General features: G+C 43.4%; 1 long non-coding RNA gene across 1 annotated transcript; it reads right to left on the bottom strand.

Annotated features, from left to right (window-relative positions):
* Window positions 1-9,497: 9,497 nt before the first annotated feature.
* Window positions 9,498-13,150, bottom strand: LOC134467553 (uncharacterized). Its single transcript, XR_010038623.1, has 3 exons — window positions 13,066-13,150; window positions 10,563-10,723; window positions 9,498-10,437 (listed from the first exon to the last, which is right to left on the bottom strand). It is a non-coding gene; the product is annotated as an uncharacterized LOC134467553 (long non-coding RNA).
* Window positions 13,151-18,304: the final 5,154 nt, after the last annotated feature.

Raw genomic sequence — 18,304 nt, 5'->3', positions numbered from 1 at the left:
TTAATTCTGAATAAAGCTTTATTCCACTTTGAAAACGTGACGTGAACACATCTTAATTCGGAATTAAAGGAAAGATCAAAGTAAACTCGATGGAACTATTTAATTCTGAATTATTCATTCTGAATTAAAATCACCATGTAAACGTAGTGAATGTCATGTACATGTTCATGTCATAATTCATGTTAAACTGCGTGTAAATTATATTGGGGGTCGGATTGGACGGCCTCAGGGTATAAATGATTCATCAGTAGCTTACAATGGGAGGCACAGAGGTTGGCACACACACACACACACACACACACACACACACACACATGAGCACACGCGCACACACACACACACATGGGCTCACGCGCACACACACATGAGCACACGCGCACACACACACACGGGCTCACGCGCACACACACACATGGGCACGCAAGCACACACACATGGGCTCATGCGCACACACACACACACGGGCACACACACATGAGCACACACGCACACACACATGAGCACACGCGCACACACACACACGGGCTCACGCGCACACACACACATGGGCACGCAAGCACGCACGCGCACACGCGCACACACACACATTACAGCCAGTGGCCCCTATAGGTGGCCCATATGCTTGGGTGTAGTGGCCCCTATAGGTGGCCCATATGCTTGGGTGTAGTGGCCCCTATAGGTGGCCCATGTGCTTGGGTGTATTTGTACTCACAACACTAGCCAGTGCTCCTTCATGTTGGAGTGTGTGTGTGTGTGTGTGTGTGGAGGGGTGGTGCGTGTGTGTGTGTGTGTGTGTGTGGAGGGGTGGTGCGTGTGTGTGTGTGCGTGTTTTTCTGCAGGAGGTGCTTCAGTGCTTATGCACGTCAATTCCAAGTATTTGTGCAACATTGTTCCTGTTTACCTTGACTGCGCACGCGCGCGTGCATGCATGCATGCGTGTGTGTGTGTGTGTGTGTGCGCGTGCATGCATGCATGCATGCGTGTATGTGTGCGTGTCTGTGTGTGTGTGTACGTAATGCAGTGTTCTATTAGAGAAATGACAACAGAGTTATACTCCAGCTGGGTTCCCACTCAGGTTTTTAAAATAATTCTCGACGAGCTTTTGCCCGAAGTGGTTATGCCCTTCAGCCTCCTGGTGCATTTGAAGAGGCAGGTTTTGAGTTAATTAATCACCATGAATCCTCCATAAGTAAATGAGTCATTAATAGTAGGGATGCACGATGTGCAAAATTTCGGCCGATACTGATATCCGATATTGATATTGCGGTTTTGGCCGATAACCGATATTAACCGATACCGATGTTTAACAGATAAGATTTAATACCGACTGACAATGATGCAAACAAACTGAATTTTTAAATGTCCTCTTATTTCCAAAAACACTTGTTAACTCCCTGTGATAAAATTAGATGAAAAATAGAAACAAACTAGATGACAAACAATGAAAGTCACCTTCAAGTCCAATCTTTTAGAACCGTAACATATATATAAAAAAAACATCGGCCCAGTTTTACCCATCGGACTGATGTTGAGAAATGTCAAATATCGGCCGATACTGATACATCTGGCCAATACATCGTGCATCCTTAATGAATACCATAGATCAGTTCTTCCCAACCAGGGATATGTGCACCACCGCAGGGGGATATTTTATTGTTATTTTAACAAATGTATGGAGCATGAAAGTGAAACTCCAACTCCCATCGTCATTGTGACACAGCACTCCACAGCACACAGTGCTCACTGCACACAACAAAATTGCATTGATGCCTCACCTGTGCAAAGGGGCAGCCCACAATGACGCCCCAAGGGAGCAGTGTGGCAGGAACGTACCATGCTCAGGATACCTCAGTCATGGGGTAGAGCACTGGTTAATTACTCCCCCCACCAACCTGGCAGGTTGGGAGTTTAACCGGCAACCTTTGGACTACGTATTGCACAAGTCTGATGCCCTAACCGCTTACCCATGACTGCATGGTCACATTGGGACCGAGAAAGTGATATAGAACATGAGTTCCCGTTTTGACATTTTCCCAAAAATATCCAGATTTTTCACATTATCAAAAAAAACTTGGCTCATATATGTACTCCCACTGCTCTACCAGTAGCTTTTTTTGCCACCAAGAATTCATGTTGCTTGTGTATCAGTGTGCGGTTCCTTTTTTTGGGGGGCTAAATTTGTTTTTTAAGTAGGTCCAAGTCCGAGAGCCAAGTTATGTGTGAGGAAAATTGCAGCAAATTGTGGGCTCTATGTACTATCAGCTTGTTGTGAAAGTGTTTAGAAATTGGAATAGGAGTGGGATCCCAATATTATTTGTGAGGTTCAAGAATGGGTCCCAGCAGATCAATTCTGAGCAAGAGTCAGAGGGTCAGAACCGTTTGCATGGTTTAATGCAACGTTTCGGTCTACTAGGAATTGCCATAGAAGGTCAGTAGACCGAAACGTTGAATTAAACCATGCAAATGTGGACAGTGTGCAGGAGCTTTCTTTGCTTTAACGTTGGTGACTTTGGGGTTCCACTCCTACGCACCTGACCAAGGAGGTGTGCAAGAATTCTTCACTTACTAGAGAGTCAGAACCGAAAGACTGACTCACCGGAACATCAGGGTCAGAACTGAAAGACTGAGTCACAGGAACATCAGGGTCAGAAGAGAAAGACTGAGTCACAGGAACATCAGGGTCAGAAGAGAAAGACTGAGTCACAGGAACATCAGGGTCAGAACTGAAAGACTGAGTCACAGGAACATCAGGGTCAGAACTGAAAGACTGAGTCACAGGAACATCAGGGTCAGAAGAGAAAGACTGAGTCACCGGAACATCAGGGTCAGAACTGAAAAGACTGAGTCACAGGAGCATCAGGGTCAGAACTGAAAGACTGACTCACAGGAACATCAGGGTCAGAAGTGAAAGGTTGTCCCCTATACAGTGTTGCCAGATTGGGTGGGTGCCCGCCCAATTGGGCTACTTGGGATGAGCGTCTGCGGGTAAAAATGGGAAAAATTGGCCATTTGGCGTTTTTTTTTTTTTTTCAGCCGTTTTGGGCCCATAGAAGTCAATGTAATTTGTTGAATTTGGGCGGAATTAAGCACATTTTGGTGGCATTTTGGGCGGGATTTGGTCAGGCACATCTGGCAACACTGTCCCCTATACAGTCCATATGTAGCCAGGCCATGCCCTCCAAGTGATGCAACACCTATCAATGTTGCATCTAGTCAGGCCAAGAGCAATGTAAATATCGTTTCTGATCTCCAGAAAAATCGGGAACTCTACCCACTTTGTCAGAGACCAACCAGTAGCAAACCTATGGAGGCGGGTCAGCCATGCCGTTCGGGAAACGTTAATTGTTATGCTCTTGGTCAGATCAAGTCTCGAAGAGATTTGAAAGTCGATGATAATCAGGCTAGTTCGTATGTGGACAGAGACAGTGTTTGAAACTTTAAGCGTAAATAAATAAAAAGGAAATTTTATCAAATTCCATTTAGAGGACGAGTGGGAACTGTTGAGTCACACACACACACACACACACACACACACACACACACACACACACACACACACACACACACACACACACACACACACACACACACACACACACACACACACACACACACACACAGAAGACATTTGAGAACCTGAAAGCTTTGTTGCTTAAGTGATGACCTGATGTGGTCAGGTTTGTGTGTGTGTGTGTGTGTGTGTGTGTGTGTGTGTGTGTGTGTGTGTGTGTGTGTGTGTGTGTGTGTGAGAGAGAGAGAGAGAGAGAGAGAGAGAGAGAGAGAGAGAGAGAGAGAGAGAGAGAGAGAGAGAGAGAGAGAGAGAGAGAGATATTGGGACCGTCCAATTGTTATTGTGACACAGAGCACACCATAACAAATAGTGCACACAACCTAGTTGCATTCATGCCCTGTACCTCACCTGTTCAAGGGGGAAGAAACCCAGAGAAACTAGACGAACCTGACTAGTGGTCAACAATATTTGTGTAAGAAAGACTCTGACATTGACGCCTAGTCCCGCCCCCTTCACGCGCAGTTCAGTTAAGTTCTACTTGGAGCAGGGAGCACATACTCGATTAGCATGCTAAGCGGAGAACTAGCCTTGTAGTCATTTGTATAGGAAATGTGCAGGTCATGCTAATTGAGCTATGTTAGATATTCGAAGTAATGATAAGTAGTGATGCTAGGAGGAGTATTATTTAGTCAGTGTATATTTTGTTAGTTAATTCAGTGTGTTGATTAGCCTTATTCTGTTTTTGCAGACCACACACAACTGAGGCTCATGCCCATGTAATTCATCTGTCAAGTTTAATAAAGAATCTAAAGGGAGACAACTGCTTCTAACTGCTTCGTGGTGTTCTAACCGACGCCCCCCATACAACACAACATCCCACCAATTCAGAACCAGCGCAATATAGTCCTTTAGTGATCCTCACCAACAACTTGTGTCTAGTGAGCTGGGCGGCCGCCAACAACAGACTACAGTTGGAACCATTTGAATAAAACAATTGAAGAGAGCGTAAAAGCATATTGCTTGCAACTGTTTGGGCTTCGGGATAGCAGGACATTACTAACTCTGTTACAACAACTGAAAATGACATGATACTGATATGCTGCCCAGGTGCAAGTGACTTGGAGAATATGACATGGACACGATGGTTATGAGCAATAGATGCAGTCTTTGCCTAACACATTTAGTGATTGGAGGAACAATCGCCAACAGCACATTGATATAATTGAACAGTGATATTGTCCAATTTTTGGAAATAAGCTTATTTTACATCTCCCCTTGAGTTAAATATTAGGGTTTTACCGTTCTCCTGTACTTTCAATCATTCTTTGGCTATGGCAGTGGAAATTTTACCTCCATGCTAGCAGTGAACATTGAGTCCTTTGAGACCAGCTTGCGGCTAACTGGTCTCATAGGACTCAATGTTAACTGTTAGCTTGGAGCTAAAACGTGCACTGCCATAACTAGAAAAAGGTTGGAGTACAGGAGAAAGGTAAGAGCCTATTATTTAACTCCAGGGGAGCAGGGGAGGTGTAAAATAAGCTTATTTCCAATAATGGGACAGTATCACTTTAACATTCAACAAATAGGATGGTAATGTAGCGTCTCTGTATGTACTCAAAATGGATTCAATAGCTTAGTGTTGACCGCAATTGCTACATTACCAGTAGGCCTACAACGGTCATCAATGCTGCATGACATCATTGCCATTTGGGGGAGGGCTCATGCGGGAGGATGGAGAGAGTGGGGTTAGGGAACATGCGCTTTAGGGAATGTGTGTGTGTGTGTGTGTGTGAGTGTGAGTAGTGCAATATATCAGCCAGGAACCACATCAAAACACACACGCACACACACACACACAGAGACACACAGACATTGGTCTTTTTATTTCATTTTAATATGACCATGGTGGTGTAGTGGCGTATCGGTGCTGCTAATGCACTATAGCATTCATTATTAATGATCTACATGCCCATGGGACCCAAGTTCAAGTCATTTCGCGACCCTACCATCCCTACCTTTCCCACTCTTTTCCTGTTATTGTAGATTGTTCCTGTAGAAGTATGTAATTTAGTATCTAGAAATGTACTCAGAGAGTAGAGGCCTCTGCCAAAGAAGCGGTTTGATAGAATACGTCTTTTTATCTTGTTTTTGTGGAGTTAGAAACTGGAATATCAAAATTAGGGCTGGGACATTAATGCATTAATTTCGATTAATTAATCACACAATGTGATTTATTCATTAACATGATTTTAAAAATTAATCGCAGTATAATATAGCTACATAGGTCTGGATTAGACCAGTTGAGGGCAGTATTACGCCTGGTGGTGAATAGCCTGCTGAAATTGAGAAGAGTTCTATCTTCTTTTAAAAATGAATAATATTTTTAGATTAAGCTTATTTATTGTAATTATTTAAAATCCATGTGAAAAAAAACCCACTTTTCACTGTTTTCAAGACAGATATTTAAATGTAATTAAAATGCGATTAATTCGATTAATTCCAAAGCTTGTACATTAATTCGATTAAAAATTTAATTGAGTCCCAGCCCTAGTCAAAATTGCTATTCCGCAATGGTGAAGAATCTTTTTTTTTTTTAAATCATGGATCTGCATCCGGTTCCGGATGACCACCAACTGTTCCTTCTGTCATTTTCAACAACTCACACACAAAATGTCATCAAACTGCGTGCACAATCTCTTGAGTTATCCAGCTGACAGAGAGACAGACAGATAAACAAACAGACAGACAAAACCATGTAACAACAAACAGACAGACAAAACCATGTAACAACGAACAAAACCTCCTTGGCGGAGGTAATAAAGCCACTGGCTAGTGATGTGTCGGTCGCGAACCGTTCGGCTCTAAGAGCCGGCTCTTTGAAGTGAACGACAGGAACCGGCTCTGCAATGGGAGCCGTTTTTAGGGGTTTTACGCACTACACTGTACACTGTTTACACTGCCCAAAGTGCTTCACAATGTCAATAATGAAACAAAATGTTGTAAAATAAAATTCAAACTTTTAATTTATATGTAAGCCAGGGAGCCGTTTGGGAGCCGAAAGAGCCGGCTCTCCATATTAAGAAGAGCCAATAGAACCGCATCTCAAAGAGGAGCCGAAAATCCCATCACTACCACTGGCACATGTTTCAAACATCCCCACATGTCAGAGAGGTTAAAATAACTTTTCTTGACTAAGGCACTCCATAAAGTAAAAAAAAGCTTTATTTTTATTAATGACCTGTCCACAGGGGGCTTTAAAATTGCCTATGTGTAATGCCCAAACTGTTGCGCGTGGGTATTTTAAAAACAAATGCTTCTATTTGATAGGACATTGAGAGATGATGACAGGAAGCGAGTGGGAGAGAGATGATATGATCTCTGGCTGGAATCAACCCCTGGGTTCCTGACATAACAGCATGTTGCTTTGTGAGCCTTGTGATTATGTGAGCCTAGGCCACACGTGGGCAATCTTACGGTCCTCTGTGGACATGTCATTTGTAAATAAATGAGACATTTTCAACTTTATTGAGTGCCTTGCTCAACAGATGTTCTTCTTTTTCACCCAACCTTGGATGGCCTTGGACAAAAGAGCACTTAGCCAAATCGTTTCTGGTGTACTCTCTGAAGGCTACTGAGCAATGAGCATGCCTCTCTCTCTCTCTCTCTAGGTCGTCCTCAGATGAGCCTTCCATCGTTGCTTCCAGTCATCCTGATTCTCCATACATCTTTTCAGTTCGCTGGTACTGTGGGCTCCGGCGTCCTTCTTGAGTATGTCCACAAATGTTAGTGTGGGACGTCCTCTTAACCAGCACTCACGTGATGGTTCCCATAGCACCAGTTTGCTAGCTGGCAGTTCTGGGTGCCTTTGGCAATGTCCTGCAAGTCTCATAATAGAGCTCGAAAGTCCCGCCCCTTAGTTCCGCATTTCACGGGACCTAAGCTGACCATCTAACATCATGGTAGCGTGTAAATATCTTCCGATCACAGTCATTTTATGCGCTGGGCTCCAAATATGCTGTTTAAGAGGCTAGATAAAGATTATTCATGCAGAAGCATCAATGTTTTGTTCCGAGGCCGTTTGCATGAAAAATGTGAAGAAACACAGCTTTCTAAAAAGTTTGGGGGTTCGTACGAAAAATTAAACAAAAATATCAGAAACAACATATGTGGAGCTCGTGGCACAACTCGAAGGGGAACGAAATATCATTTTAATACCGCCATTGGATTACATGCTACGATTTTCGGCTAAAAACGCAGTTGAGGTCCCATGAAATCGGGGGAAGTGACGTCACTTTCGAGCTCTATGTGGACAAAAGGTCCACGAGCGCCACTTACTGCACACGCGAGGTATTTCATTCTGCGCGCGCACGTAGACACTGTCGCGCGCGCGATTTTGCTCTGCGCGCGCGCAAACGCTGCCACGCGCGCGCAAACACCGTCTCACGCGCGAGAGGTGACATGAATTTCCTCACGCGCGCGAGCAGAAATATGAATATTTAAATTATCTCCTCCCACTGATTAGCATAACCAACGAGGCGGATGTTTGTTTAGTCCGAAATAGTCATACACAGATATCAAGATCAATTGTTTATATCGTTGCTGCTACGGTGACTGCAGCTCGCGTTTCCTGACGAGTGGAATGACTGAAGGTTGCTGACAAGGGCATTTACCTCTATTTCTTACCCATTTTTATGAATACATTGTTTTTCATACATATGTTTGTTTCATGGGCGAACTTGTTGAGATTCGCAGACAGCAGATGAGGAATAAAGTGAGTAGACATTTCATCAACTGAATATGGTTCGTGTTGTAGCCTAGGACTATTCCTGTCAAGCTTCATTTTGCTCACGACGAGTGTGTTTTAAGAGCTTAAAGTTAGCAGGCTAGGTATTTGGCATGATGACATAGTTGTTTTGCAAAGAAGACCAAAATGCACGTTTACAGAGACCTTAAGTTAACATGTTGTAAGTGCAATGTTTCACTGAAGTCCAGCTCCGTGCATGCTGCATGACTGAGAGGCATACCGGTACAAACCTGTTTCCTACGATGGTCCAGTCAGATATTTGTAATGTATAAGGATTCAAGTGTGTTTGATACTTTTGCTGGTAAGCATTGCAATAAAAGAGGGAGCTGGATAGTCAATTCAAGCGGTCAGGTCAGAAACCCTTCATTAAAATCGGTTGGAACAATCATTAATTTTGCCACTGTTCTCCATAGCTGGTGACGACAGTGGGCAAGACGGCCGCAGTTGACTTGAGACCGGAGGCTGAAATATGGATTTAATGTAGGCTATGTATTCAGCGATCCAACGGGTATACACAACTAGAGCTCTGGGTGAATTTAGCCTACATTGCATCAAAGAGCTCACTCTGTGCTTTGGAATTAAATGATTAAGTGGATAGAACATGAACCGTGCGTGGAGTATCCAGTAGATGGCGTCGACACACTGTAAATAACCAATGACACTACAATACTGACACAAGCACAATGAATGATATGCTAGAAAGTAAGATCACTTTCTCAAAGTACTGCAATGACTCCCAGAAGTTGACTGGTTCATGGAAAATGGTAGCGCAATACCGGCCTCTTCGAATGAGTTGAATAATTGAAACTTTAAGAAGTGACATAAATGGTACAGATCAAGACTGTATTCACCACCATGTGATACCAGTGCAATGCAATACATTTAATAAAAAGGTGCAGACATTTTAATAAATAAATAAATAATAATAATAAATAAATAAATAAATCTGCCCCTGTACGGAGGTGGTCACACACAGCCAACGAAACCACATGGGCAACATGGAAGAGGTCAGTGTGCAGCCCAGCTTGTCTGACCCAAGCCATTTAAGTGGTTAAAGAATTAAGTGAATCCATCTACACATGCCATATCTACAGGGGCCTAATCTGTCTACCTTTTTTTACATGTTGCAGCAATTGCCAAAGCAGGTGGGTCTTTGCCTGGATTTCATCACACTGCAGCAACAGGTCTCTAGGACTCTGGTTAGGTAGCCTGTATACACTTTATTTCTGGAAGGTGATGTGGGTGTCATGTTACTTCAGCAAGCAGCACAACGCACACAGTTCATAACATTTCATCCGGGCAAGTTTTTCTCATTTTCATTTAGGGAGCTGCCAATCCCAATAGTGGTAACACAAGTGCAGAGATGTCATGTAGACTATTAAGCTCAACTAAATGGGTCACTAGTAGTAACATAATAATAACAGCAATAGCTACACCACACGCACAAAGTAAATTGAATAATTGTTGTGATTCCAAATGACCTATTCTCGATGAAGGCACAATCTCTACATTTCTTTGCTGTACAGGAAATTCAGGCATACTGCATATCGGCAGTTGGTGAGATGGCGTGGGAGTTCCTACGCTATGTGGGAGTTCCTAGGCTATGTTTGGGTTCCACTGCAATCCTGTGCCGTCACAAAGATCTGGCAGACCTTTGAATCCACACATTGTACAGGTTTCCAGGATGTGATGTATTTGTGGCAAATAAAGACATTTCAATGTACAGTACACCTGAATCAGATGTATTTGTTATAATGCATTTCTTAACCTCAGTAATGGTTTTTAATGCATATTTAGGTTTTCACATGTATATTTATACACTGTATAGTATAGAAGAAGGACTGAAAAGTTTTACAATATCTCACACACACACACACACACACACACACACACACACACACACACACACACGCCCATACAGAGTTTGGTGTACAATTTTGGAAATCGGCTGTGATGGCGTCGGATCATCTCCTCTTTTGGGGGTACTGGGTACACACTGCTCAACGGTGGGGGCGATGGCTGCCTCTCACGTGGAGAAGTGTCAAAGTCTTGCTGTAGTGTAGGTCCATTTTACTTGTCCTTGCCCGCTCTCTCTCACTGTTGCACAGTAGTGTGGTGCTGCCTATTGAAACATGTGGTAGAAATTATGGGAAGTGATGATTTTGTTTATTCTGTTAATATTGATATTGAACGGGATGTTCTCCTTCACCAGCAACATTCTGAGGTTACTGAGAGGTATGAAATTACCTGCTTAGGATGCCATGGTATGTGAACGGCTTCATTTTTGGCGCAAAATGGTTGATGACGTTGTGGCTTATGAGCTGATGTCTGGTGACCGGATGCCATTTTCTTGATGTCCTTCACCTAGCCAGTGTCATTGAGGTCATCAAAGTTTCCGGCCGCCTTGTCTGTAATGACAGGATATACAGTATTAAGAACATGACATATCACTGTCGGTCAGTAGTAGTTTTCTACATCTTGTCCAGACAGTGTAAAATAATTCTAATTGTTGGCAAATGAAATCAAACAGGTAATACTCAAGCACTGGCACATAATACAGTCTTACCCAACTTGTCCAAAAACAATGAAAAATCTGAATCTGAGAATCTGAAGAAGACTGTTGAGGTAGAAACGTTATCCTGCCATGAAAAAATAAAACGCAACAAAAACGATTCTAAGTGTGCAGACTCCTCACTCTGAAAACTACAGTTGACCTTCGTACTGCACATTTCTCTGGGATGTGCACAATCCTCTCCTTCAAGTAAAAGTATTCAAACTACAAGGTGACTGTGGTCCACTTTTTAGGTACATGTGTTTAGAAAATTTAATTCAGACTTGCGCTTTGCATACGATGTGACAGGCTGTGTTTGGGTATCCGTACAGCTGGTAGAACCCATGTCTGGGTACAGACAAGGGTTTGACATTATAATGTTTTGCTCTCCGGCCACAGTGGCTAGTGGTTTTCCCAAGTCACTAGCCACTCTGGTTTTCTGCTAGCCACATTTTTGCTCACAGTTCTTTTCATTATCGTGCTAAACCAAGAGGGTTAGTGATATGAACACATAATTTCTACATGTACAGTGGCTCCCAAAAGTCTACACACCCCTCTTCAAATGTCAGGTTTTTGTGATGTAAAAAAATGACAGAAAGACAAATAAATTCACAGCTTTTCCCTCCTTCAATCTAAACTATTATTCAATGCAATGCAATGCAAAAATGTACACACCTTTAAATTAATACTTAGTTGCAGCACATTTGGCCTTCATTACAGCACAGTCTTTTGTTGGTAAGAGTCTCAGCATGGCACACATTAATATGGCAATATTCGTTCACCCTCAGAGAAGTAGATGTGTGCACATCCCACTCGATGGGCCAGGTGCAGGACAATGAGAGTAAATCCAAGTGAAAAGAGAAGTCCGCGACACTGCTTGTCTATTTATTATTTAATCGAGCAACGTTTCGACCTTCAGGTCTTCATCAGGCAAAGTGATGAAGACCTGAAGGTCGAAACGTTGCTCGATTAAATAATAAATAGACAAGCAGTGTCGCGGACTTCTCTTTTCACTTGAATATTCGTTCACCCCTCTTTGCAAAGCCCTCCAAATCAGAAAGATTGCAAGTGCAATCTCCCACAGTCCTCCTCAGATCACCCAACAAGGCCCCAATCTGGGCCATTACAAAACCTCCATTTTATTTTGGTGAAGCAAGTCTTTAGTAGATTTAGGTGTGCGCTTAGGGAAATTGTCGTTGTGAAAGATTAGTTCCTCTGCATCTTCACCTTTCTACCAGGGGGGCGAAGATTTTGTGCCACTACCACAGCCCCTGTGGAAATGTTCATAATTGCCTCCTACCTAATGAAGGCCCCAGTGACAGCTGAAGAAAAACAGCACAAAAGAACCCTCCCACCACCATACTTCACTTTAAGTATGGTGTTATTGGGGTGATGTTTTTTGCCAAATATACCCTTTCGAATTATGACCAAAAAGTTCAATCTTGGTGGAGTACATTTTGCAAAAAATATTTCTGTAATCTCCCAAATGCATGTGGGAAGACGTATTATGGTCAGGTGAAACCGAGGTTTAACATTTTGGACATAATTACAAAAGGTAACAACACCTCATTGCCAAGGTAACACCAAGTGTAAAGTGAAGCATGAAGGTACCAGCATCATGCTATGTGAATATCGTTCTTCAGCTGTAACTGGGAGGTTGGAATTTAGAACAGTTCCACAGGGGCCATTGTAGTGGCATAAAACATACTGCCCCCTGTTAGAAAGGTAATGATGAGGATTATCTTAATCATTCAGAACGACAATTACTTTTAGGCAAATGCCAAAAATCAACAAAAAATGGCTTCATTAGAATAAGATTGAGGTTTTGGAAAGACCCAGACAGAGTTCAGACCTGTATGACACGGAACATCTGTTGGGCAATCTGAGGAGGACTGTGCAGATGAGATGCATTCGCAATCTGTCAGATTTTGAGTACTTTTGCAAAGATAAGTGTACAAATATTGTCACTTCTATGTTTGCCATGCTGATAGACTCTTACCCAAAAAGACTGAGTGCTGTAATAGAAGCCAAAGGTGCTGCAACAAGGTATTAGGTTAAGGGTGTGCATATTTATGCAACGATGTAGATAGAAGTTTTTTTTATTTTCTATTCTTTCCTTTTAAAGCTTTAAGTTTGTTTTCTGTCATTTTTTTACGTAACAAAAACCTGGAATTTGAACAGGGGTGTGTAGATGTTTACCTCAATCTAACTGCTTCATCCCGGTTCATCTTCCGTCTCGGATTGATGTTGAGGAGCCTGGTCTGTAGCATACCTGCAAGTGCTTCTTCCACCGCCTGAAAATAAATAATGCAAGAGGGAATAATATAGACCGATTGGTAAGAGTATGCACCAAGCAGCTGAGCTGTCTGCTCATTTCGAGAGCTGTAAACGATTACATTACGACCATAGAAAGAAGGCTGGCTGCACTGCTGACAAGTTCATGGATCTTGATGTAACAGTGCACGTAATTTTAGCATCAACAGGATGTGACGCAAAAACGTACATCCATTCAACAGGGCAAATATTTGATGATGTTATTACCATCTTATAACAATGACGACTTGGCCTGTATTATAGTTCTCAGAGTCGCCAAGAATGCCCAACTTCCTGCTTGTTTAGCATGACACAGTAGGTCATGCTCGCATTAATTAGTTAGCCTACTAAAGGACTTGTATTTATAATCAACATAAATCCACCGCCAACAACTGAACTAGCCTAGTGGTCTATTTACATGTCAAACATGTCCCACACAGCACAGAAACAAAAGAAAAGAGAAGAGAAAACATTGTAAGCTGGTCTTCGTCATTCACACACTTTGACAGTGTTTCCTAAATTGTCGCAGACAAGTGTCTTGAGAGCAAATACCTACCTAGGCTCTTAAACAGCACCTTCCTGCATTCTGGCGTCCAACTTCAGGAATGGGTCATCATCTCTGTATGACAGCATGCACAGAATTAGTGGTCAATATACAACATTTTTATAAAAGTAAGAGTATGCACATCCCACCTCGCTGAGGCCAGGTGCAGGACAAAGGCGCGTCTAATAGTGGAAAAGAGTAGAAGTCCGCATCCTGTCGCTCCGCTTTGAAAATGTATTCAGGTCATACAACCATGAAGACCCTGTTGGGGGTCAGCTGCTCTATGTTCCCACAGCCCATTGGTCCCACAGCTTATTCTTGCTGCTCCATGTTTCCACAGTTATTCCCACAACTATTCAAATATAGGCCATATGTTCCACACCTGTTTATTCTTAACACTACTACATAAGCTTGAGGCAGTTTTGAAAACTATCTCTGAACTACAGGAAGCCACATCTTGAGCAGTCACCTATAGCAGAAATGACAAGATCTGAAACGAACTGACTAATTTGAAAGAAAGGGCCCAGTGCATTAAAAAAGAGAATGCAGACAGCCTATTTCAGGGGACTCAGAAATACTAGGCAGGGAACAGCATAGAGAGAGATCCAGGAGCGGTGGCGTTTAAACGTGACAGAAATCCAAGTTAAAACTTTAGAAAAGTGAGTTATTAAAAAGTCACTGGACTCGGAGGGAGGAGCACTGCGCAGAACATAGGGCTTTTTGATGCATAGAATAGTTTACAACGCCTGCTCATTCAATCAAATTCTCAATAACAGCATGAAAGCGAGCTTACCCTGTACTGTACCCTGTACCCTACTGGCTGCCTGGCATTCAAAATCCTTCACAGCTCTACCAGCCAGGGCTGTGCGAAGCGTTGCCACGGCAACCTGCCCAGGCCTGAGCGCTTTGCTTCGTGCGATATGTAAGGGGTCAAAACATACCAAGGCGGAACGGTCGCGGCGTGTTTTTCTGAGCGTCGGCGTGCGCGGCCAGTCCTGTTCAAAACCCTCCCCACAGCCAAAGCGAGCATGCTACTTTGCCATTCATTTGAATGAGACACCGCGGAACGGTGCAATTATCTCCAGCACATACATTAATTCTCCAGTCTTGTCTAAATTTAAATGTAGGCTATTCCTATGGCAAATTATTCTCGGTTTATTATTATTATTATTAGAGGGTTGCTAAACACATGTCAGTTGAATATTGACTGAACAAACTAACCTCGGTCTGCGAATGATGATTCTCCTCTTTGACCTCTCTGAAGTCCAGGCGAACAAAGTTGGCACGGCATCCTTATAAGCTTTGTGATACCACGGGCGGTCTTTACAAAACACTGCTTCTCAAAGTGCTCAGAGCAAACCTTGGTATCAGCGTTGATCTGTAACCATAAATACCAGGGTATGCATTTTAGTTCGTTAGCAAAACAACTTGATTTTGGCACAAGTAGGCCGGGAGGTAGATGGACACTCCCAACTGAGATCGCTCCCGGACATGTAGTCCCAGGTGTTTCTATCACTCCCGGACGTGTAGTCCCACCGGGTTATATTTCACGTATTATCATACACTGCCACACACAAGCAATTTAGGGTTATGGTTAGGGTTAGGGTTAGAAACAAAAAACTAACATCAAAAAGATAACTAGCTCCGTTATATGGCGGTGGGATCGATAGTCTGGCTAGTGGGAGCGAGCTGACCGGGGAGCGTCCTGCGTTGGGAGCGACAATCAGGGAATCAAGTAGGCCTCTGCTACTGGTTCTGGTAGCACAAAATCAGTGGCCATCGGATCGCTTACCACACAATTAAAAGCCTAATTTTGAAATAGCGATATGGAAATATCATATAAATGTAGCGTTGTGTAATTACACATTCATATTTGTTTTTTATTTCACCGAGGCATTCGCGTCATTAGGCTACATGAGTCATGACAAGTTTGGCGAGATAGCTTATTTGTGCTAGCTAATGCGTATGATTGAACATAATTTTGCATCTTACCTTGAAATATGGACCAGGGTCCCTCTTGATGTGATTTATACATTCACGGCGAAGTGCCTGCTCTTTGGGGAAACGGTGGAAAGTCTGTCCACGGTAGGATTTTTTTCTCTTTGTGGACGAACATTTGGGCACACAACAGTGAGGCGGCATGACAGCTGGTGCGTTGCCGAATGTACCCCTGAAGTGTACCCCTCAACGTCTTTAGAACGTTCCGGGTGAATAAGGCGAACATAGACATAGCATATTGACACAATGTTTTCATCCACCAAAAAATAAAATGGGTTTACGAATAAAGAGGTGAATGCCCTTGTCAGCAGCAGCCGTGAGTTGCGTTTCAGTTGTGTTTCAAAGGTGGTCGTTTGCAGTCACCGTAGCAACGATAGTCTATCAGCAATTGAGATCTGAGATCTCTGTGTTTGACTACTATGGACTAAACAAACTTCCGCCTCATTTGTTATGCTAACCAGTGGGAGGAGATCATTTAAATATTCATATTTCTGCTCGCGCGCGTGAGGAAATTCATGTCACCTCTCGCGCGTGAGACGGTGTTTGCGCGCGCGTGGCAGCGTTTGCGCGCGCGCGCAGAGCAAAATCGCGCGCGCGACAGTGTCTACGCGCGCGCGCAGAATAAAATACCTCGCGTGTACAGTAAGTGGCGCTCGTGGACCTTTTGTCCACATTATGACACCATATCACTAAGCGCATACGACTGTTGCGAGCGTCGACGTTGCGCAAGGCACGTCAGCGAGAACTTGTTGTCACGATGTGGGTGTTATTAAATACAGCGCATTTGCAGTCGGCCACAAATATGAACGAGACGATGAGCTCGCACCGGTTTGCTCTACTAACACACCACGTGTGAGGAGTGGGGGGACAGGCAGTGAGGAGGAGCTGAAGTGGGGACCTGCGCAAACTTGTGTAGAGGTGTGAGACAAGACCCATGTACACACGTGAGTGAGTTGTTGACCAACCAGTTCATGGGCGCGTGACCTCGGAGGCAGTCCGCCGACGAGCGTTGAAGGGGATAAGCAACTGCAGAGGTTGCAAGATCTGACTGCAGCCGCATTCATCCCGCGATAGTTTTACACCATGTGACATGTCACCTCGTCAACGCAACGTCGACGAAATTTCGAAGTTTGACAGGAAATCTAACCGTCATGCAGCATTTTCCATCCAGGGTGCATTGCTGTCTAAATGCGCATGCATGCGTTGACACATATCGAATGCACCTATTCTCGTTAAAGCAATCTTCTCGTTCACCCTTGGTATTCCCTCGTATAGGATTTCGTTAGTTACATGTGCACTCTTGCTGATGATAAGCACTGCACGCAGCATCCTGGTGTAGCAGCCATCAAGGGACTTCTCTAGGGTTGGTTTGCCTCTGACGTGAAACAAATGATACTGTGTCGGGCAGACGTGGCCTAGTAGTAGTGGGCTTTAGATCAGAGGGTTATAGAGCTTGAAAGTCCCGCCCCTTAGTTCCGCATTTCACGGGACCTAAGCTGACCATCTAACAACATGGTAGGGAGTAAATATCTTCCGATATCTTCCGAGCTACAAATATGCTGTTTAAGAGGCTAGATAAAGATTATTCATGCAGAAGTATCAATGTTTTGTTCCGAGGCCGTCTGCATGAAAAATGTGAAGAAACACAGCTTTCTAAAAAGTTTAGGGGTTCGTACGAAAAATTAAACAAAAATATCAGAAACAACATATGTGGAGCTCATGGCACAACTCGAAGGGGATCGAAATATCATTTTAATGTCGCCATTGGAATACATGCTACGATTTTTGGCTAAAAACGCTGTTGAGGTCCCATGAAATCGGGGGAAGTGACGTCACTTTCAAGCTCTATAGGTTTTGAATCCCACTTTTCCACTGCATACTTTACTCCATGGCTGAGATACTCTTGAGCAAGCTCTTGAGAATCTTTGGCATATGCTGGAGTTCAAACTCTACCATCATCAATACGAGACCGTGGTGAAAACTGAAGTGCCAAATGGAAATAAATCTACATCAATACACATTCGTGAAGTTTACTGAAACAATCAAAGGCAGAGGCCCTCCAACGACACAATGTGTGTTACCATTTTGGTGTATACTTTTTTTTATATAAAAAATTAGAAAAAAAGTCAGCTTCATGCTCTGATTTGCTTTTTTTATCTGAACATTTGCTTGCCCTGCTCCCAGGCAGGGTTGCCAGATGAGGCTGATGATTTCCAGCCCAAAAAATGCTCAAAACCCGCCAGGAAGCACTAAATCCCGCCCAATTCTATTGATTTCTATGGGCTAAATTGGGCGGGTTTTCCTGCAAAATGCCATTTTTACCCGCAGACTGCCATCCTAACCAGACTATCTGTTGCCAATCTGGCAACACTGCTCCCAGGTCAGACGTTTGGATGTGCAGACTTTGAGTGCATCTTAATATGTGACCTTGCCTCCTCCACTTGCCTCCTCCACTTGCCTCCTCCACTTGCCTCCTCCACTTGCTTCTCATCATGATGACATCACTGACAACAGCATTATATTTCAATATCTTGCAAAAGCTCAATTGTAAAGTCTTTTTCTCATTTGCAATTGGGATGGTGA

This window comes from Engraulis encrasicolus, chromosome 17 (genome assembly GCF_034702125.1).
Source record: "Engraulis encrasicolus isolate BLACKSEA-1 chromosome 17, IST_EnEncr_1.0, whole genome shotgun sequence".
Taxonomy (NCBI): Eukaryota; Metazoa; Chordata; class Actinopteri; order Clupeiformes; family Engraulidae; genus Engraulis; species Engraulis encrasicolus.
Note: the sequence above shows the minus strand (reverse complement) of the source record. Positions and strands in the feature narration are given on the sequence as shown.